The following is a 6,790-nucleotide window of genomic DNA, read 5'->3' as shown; positions in this document are numbered from 1 at the left end:
AATAAGACAGGCACAGAAAGACAAACATCACACATTTTCACTTGTTGGTGGGATCTAAGAATAAAAAACCATTGAATTTGTGGACATAGAGAGTAGAAGGATGTTTACCAGAGGCTGTGAAGGGTAGCGGGAAATTAGTGGGGAGGTTAGGGTGGTTAATGGATACAAAAACAAAATAGAATAAGACCTACTATTTGCTAGCACAGCAGGATAACTATAGTTAATAATAACTGAACATTTTAAAATAACTTAGAGTGTAATTGGATTGTTTGTAACTTAATGGATAAATGCTTGAGGAGATGGATACCCCATTCTTCATGATGTGCTTATTTCACATTGCATGCTTATATCAAAACATCTCATGTACCTTATAAATATGTATAACTATACCCACATAAATTAAAAATAAAAAAATTAAAAGGGAAAACCATAGGTTTGGCTACGTAAAAGTTTAATAATTTTTGAATGGAAAATAAATCCTTGGGGAAAATAACCTAGAAAAAACTATTAGCAGCAACTATTTCAGAGACATTGCATCTTCATGGTCAAAGAATTCATATAAGTTGACACCTAGAATGCTGAAATCCTAATAGAAAAGTGGACCAAGTACAGATTAGAAGACTCACAAGATAATTTTTTAACATATTAAAAAGTTCAGTTTAACTAGGAATCACAGATATGTACCCATAAACATACCAATCATTTAAATAAAGTTGTTGAGGTTTTGTTGAATATCCTTCCAGTCTGTTACCTATCCTATCTATACCTATTGCTTGATATATTCATCTATATAGTTTCTTTGTATGTCACTTTTCATCCATTTAGCTATCCATCCATTTACACATTTTTTTGAAAAGTGATCATATTGTATACTTTTTATTTTTTCTGTTTAACACATTTTGAACTTCTTTTCATATCATTGTACATTCTTATGTTCAATCTTTGCATCTTGTTACACGGTATGGAGGTACCATAGCTTATTCAAATGAGCTGTCTTACTTGGCACTTACGTTGCTTACAGGTTTTTAATAGTTACATATTGAACATCATCACACTGATCAGATTATTTTCTAAAGGTAAATTTGGAAAGGTTGGATTTGCTTTTTCAAAAAGTACGCAAATGTTTCAGACTTTTGCTGCCTGTTGCTAAATTTTCACCTTTCTACCAGTAATGCATCAGAGTAAGCATTCTCAAATTCTTGTAAACACTGGCTAATATAGTTAGAATTTTATGTCAGTCAAAATGATTGGCAATATCTTACTCTTTTACTTTGCTTTTTTTTATTATTAAAGTGACAAACATATTTTGTGGTTTTTGGTCATTTTTTTGGTGAAATTCCTAATCATATCCTTTCCCCCAATTTTTCCTTTGATATATTAGTCTTTTCATTATTTATAAACGTTGCGTTCATATTTAGGTAAATATGCCTTTGAATTATGTAGATTTTTTTATAGAGAGAATTTTTTTTTTAATCTTTAATTAACCTACTAGCTTTGTGCTTCATGGTTTCTACTTTCAGTGTTATAATTATAAACCCCTACTGGAAACCAAGATTATATTAAGTAGAATGAGAATATTTTTATTCATCTGTTCCATTTTCCTTCAGGTTTATAGTTGGATCTTTCATTATAGAATGTATGATCAATGGGATTTTTTAACATAGAGCCTTAGAGGAAAACTCAGGACCACCTGGTTTTTAATTAAAATGAATTCTTTCAGAAGATTATATTGTGAATATAGTTTCCCAGTGACTTCCTTCTTAGTGTTCAAATTGGGCTCACTGGAAGGACTGAACTGTATTAAGATCTTATGGATGTTAGCGTAATTATTTTTAATGTTAATGTTTTTATATACAGTGACTGAGTTATTCTCGATTTGAGTAACAATATAATACTTTAGTAACTCACCTGAGTTTTGTTTTGTGAGGAAATTTTATTACTCAACATTCATATCTTAGAAGGTCAAATTATTCTAGAAGATACTGCTTTGATTTTAGAGGAACAGGTTTATTGATCTGGTGAGAAAATCACTGGTGAGTGAATCCCAAGCATTCACTAAATTAGTAAATTTAAAACATGATAACTGCTATGGATTGAAAGGTGATCCTTGTTTTGAAGGAACTGAAAGGTAGAGTAATCAATAGGTTTATGAGAAGATATATCAGGATGCCTGGCTTGGCTTTTTCTAAACTACATAACTCTTCCCACTCTGTTCTACTGGTATTGAGTATATTATTAGTCCCATGTGTTTGCACTGGAAAGACAGTGCGTATCAATGCTCTATCAGCAAGGACAGTATGTTTTAATCACTTGGATCTTCTTAATAAAAAATACAGATTTTGAATTTGTAGGCTTTGACTGGACCTGAGATTCTGCATTCCTATTAAGTCTCCAAAAAAAAAAAAAAAAACACTGTGCTGGTTCATAGACTCCTCTTTGAGTAGAAAGTGTAGAGAACTCTTGTATTGACACTTCTAGTTCTCCATAAATAAAGTAATAGGTAAAACACATGGAATAGTAAAATTGCAATACAGTAAAAACATTAAACATCTTATAAGTATCAAGTAAAGTAAAGTAAATGCTTTTCTCCTGTTAATGTTTCTTTGGTTACAGAGAGACCCAAGCTGAGAACCTAGAAGGGTAGAAGGAAAATATATTTTTCCTCTTTTATTATGAAAGGTAGGATCCTTTAATAATTGGAAGTTAATGGTGTATATGATACCTGTGTAGGTGTCTGAATCTAGAGAAACAAGGATAGTGCCTCTCATCTTTGTGTTTCAACTTCTGCCATAGGCATTGCCAGGAGTTACATTTGGAGAGAAGCAGAAAACACTATTTGGATTAGTGTTTAGCGGCTAGTTCAGACTTCAACAAAAAAGGCTGATCTTATTTCTGCCCAGTTTGGGGGCACACACACACACACGTATATATATATATATATATGATATAAAATGTTGAACTATTTTGAAATATAGTTGACTACTACTGTATTATAATAGTGGTTATCTTTTCTTCAAACTAGTAAATGTCAAATGATTTCAACATAGAAGTGGATCAACATGTCTAAAAAGAACAGCTATCCATAGCCAATATTTTAAGCATTTATTCTTTTAGACTATCAGCTGGGAAGGTAACATCCTTCTGGATATTTTTGTCATATTTGGGTATTTTGGCTCTCCATGAAGATGAATAGTTTCTATTTTAATGGTCTTTGATAGTAGAGTAAAACTCTCTGTTAAAAACTTTGGATATTTCCTTATGTTTTATAAGTTATAACTAAAATTTCTGAAAGGCCCAAGCAAGGTTAATGACCAAACTAATAAAGCATGCTCCATGGAATGCCTCCCCTCTTATAAAGATACTTAGTGCTAAATTTATAAAGTTCTAATTTGTGGAGTACCAACAAGAGTCATTTTCAAGTGAGTAAGCTTTTTAATCTCAATTTTGTCAGAGAATCACTTAAGAATTGCCCAGTTGAAGGGTATACATTATAGCCAATCCCAAGTAATTTCCACTCATTTTCCAATACGCAGTGTTATGTTCTTTGAAAAATGTAATACAATCTGTATGATACCACGTGAGTTTCAGTGTAAACTTTATCACTAATGAGATATTACTGAAGGGTGTCTTGGATTGTGAGCCCTTGAGAGACAGCTGGAGAGATGGATATGTCCTCTCACTTTCTGTGGTTTCCTAGAAATTGATGTACAGAGTAGAGAGTCAGTATGTCTGTGTATTTCAGAGACATGCTCATAATGCTTATTTTATTTCCCAAGACCTTATTCTTGTGATTAGAGTTTTGTTGTTTCTGTTGTTCGTGTAGCAGTGGGAGTTCATCATTACTTATTTAGACAATGCATAGATTGATTTTTTTCTCTTTACTTTTTGGGCACCTAAACATTTCATAAGTCTCACCAGTTGCATGTATTCATAAAATATCTTCATCATATTATGATTATGTTCATCACTTAAATGGATCCAGTAAAAAAATTATGATGGTATAGAGAGAGCATGGGTGAGCAAACTGAAGTCCATAGGCCAAATCTGACTCACTGCCTTTTCTTGGTAAATAAAATATTTCTACCTGTTTTAACACAGCTATGCACATTCATTTAGGTATCTTATGTGGCTGCTTTTGAATTACAAAGGCAGAGTTGAATAGCTGGGATAGAGACCATACGAATTGTAAAACCTAAAATATTTGCCATCTAGCCCTTAAACCCATGATGTTAAGGGATGATATAGAGAAGCTGATTATTGGGTCATCTACTTCTTCACACAAAATTCATTCAATATTCATCAGCAATATCAGGTAAACCAATGGGGGATTTATAAGATAAAACAATGGAAAAGAAAAATAACCTTGACTTCCCTTCTGATAATATGCAGAATAGATACCCTGAACCACACTCCTGTAAAAAATTATTAAAGATAAAATAAAACTTTAAAATTGCATAGCAGAGCTAGCAAGAAATTTTGGCTTCCTCCGAATCCAGCAATAAACTGAAGGTGGGAATAGGTGAAGATAGATAAGCTAGTACTCAAGTTGGCTTTTGCCTAGGAGGCTTTTGGATGACTACAGTGAAGTTGATCTTTGATTTTGATGTCTTGGCAGGGTACACAAGACTTGAAACAAATCTACTGCCTACATAAGATGTAAGATCTTTTGGGAGACTGTTACGTGACTCTGGTACCCCAAAAGGCTGCACTTTTAGCTTCAGAATGAACTAGAAATAAACTTCCATAAACAGGATAAATTTCTTATACAAAACTTTGGTGGTAGGTAGAAAGGGGTGGGAAACATCTTTGAAATTTTATAATACAAGCTGGCCTTGTTTGGACCCAAATTAAAACATCTCTGTGGAAACAAAAACCAAACAAATAGAAAAACGTCATGTAAAGAATTTATTTTAAAATGGTACCTTATCTGTAATGGTCTGGAAGTAAATAGAAAGTAAAGATAAATCACCATGAAAGAGAACCAGCAAAAGTAATAGCAATAATAACCAGTAGAAATTTAACAAAATAAATTTATGCAATCATAAAATGAGACTAATATGTCTAAAGAATTTGAAGGTTGGTAGAAAAATATAAATAAACACTATCAAATAATCGGATTTGAAAAATCTAAATTTAACAATAAAATCACTTTAAAAATAAAGAATTTGTTAAGTAGCAAACAATACAGAGGCTAAGAGTTTGAGGGAACTGGAATATCTGAAGAAATAATTCAGAAGGACAAAAGGATAGAAAATATAGATGAAGACAAGTGGATAGACACGTAATAATGGAAAAAACCTCACATATTTCTAACTGGACCCTCAGAAGGCAAGGTTAGAATGTCAAAAAGGCACTATTTAGAGAAATAATGGGGAAGGATTTGCAGAATTTATGGACATTTTTTAACTTTTAATTAAGATACAGAAGTCTCAAAGGATACATAAAAATAAACCCAAATCTTGAAGTTTCGTAATGAATCTGCGGAAGACAAAAATACAGAAAAGATCTAAAAAGCTACTCAGTGAATAAAAAACATTACACACAGAGAAATGATGATTAGACTTACAGCTGACATTTCAATAATAGTAATAGAAGGTAGAGGAAAGTGTGGAATTGTATCTGTGTATTGAAAATAATTGTCTTCTTGGAATTATACATCCAGAAAACTGTCCACTCAGAATGAAGTAATATGAAGAAAATTTATGACAAACATGTGCTGAGAGAATTAACTATCCAAACACTCTTACAAAAAAGAATTTTAAAATGAGTGCTTCAGGAAGAAGAGCAATCCCATTTTGAAAGTCTAAGATTTAAAAAAATGTTAAGTGTGTAGAATTCTAATTTGAGGTAATAATGAACCAACATACTGCCCCAAAATAATATTTGGAGGAAGCAATTAGAGTTGAAGGGTTCCAAGTTTCTTGTAAAGTTTGGAAAATTTTTTAAAAGATTGGTTATCTTCAGGTTTTAATTTAAGTATGTTTATTAAAATTTCCTTTTTTTTTTTTTTTTTTTAGACAGGGTCTCCCTCTGCCACCTAGGCTGCAGTGCAGTGGCCTGATCACAGATAATTGCAGCCTCCATCTCACAGGCTCAAGCGATCCTCCCACCTCAGAGTCCCAAATAGCTGGGACTCCAGGCACACACCATCACACTGGGCTAATTTCTGTACTTTTTGTACAGATGTGGTTTTGCCATGTTGCCCAACCTGTTCTCAAACTCTTGGGCTCAAGTGATCCTCCTATGTTGGCCTCCCAAAGTGTTGGATTTACAAACATGAGCCACTGTGCCTGGCTTTTGCTTATTAAAATGTCTAAAGAACTACTAAAAGATAAAATGTGTATCTAGCTCTCAGGTTATTAGAAGGAAAATTGTGGTGAGGAAAAACATCAGTATAATAGTCATTGAAGTAGGTAATAAAAGAATGGAAAAAATGTGATAATGTGATAAATAGAAAGTATAACTAATTAAATGAATGAAACTTTTCACTTAAAATACGAAATGGCTTAAACTTTCTGTTTAGAAGCTAGGATACATTAAAAAAAAAATCAGCTTAGAAGAAACGAACGCAGCTGGGTGCGATGGCTCACGCCTGTAATCCCAGCACTTGGGGAGGCAGAGACGGGTGGATCACGAGGTCAGGAGATCGAGACCATCCTGGCTAACACGGTGAAACTCCGTCTCTACTAAAAATACAAAAAATTAGCCAGGCGTCGTTGCGGGCGCCTGTAGTCCCAGCTACTCGGGAGGCTGTGGCAGGAGAATGGCGTGAACCTGGGAGGTGGAGCTT

The sequence above is a fragment of the Rhinopithecus bieti genome, unplaced genomic scaffold (genome assembly GCF_001698545.2).
Source record: "Rhinopithecus bieti isolate Rb0 unplaced genomic scaffold, ASM169854v2 scaffold_44510, whole genome shotgun sequence".
Lineage (NCBI taxonomy): Eukaryota > Metazoa > Chordata > Mammalia > Primates > Cercopithecidae > Rhinopithecus > Rhinopithecus bieti.
Note: the sequence above shows the minus strand (reverse complement) of the source record.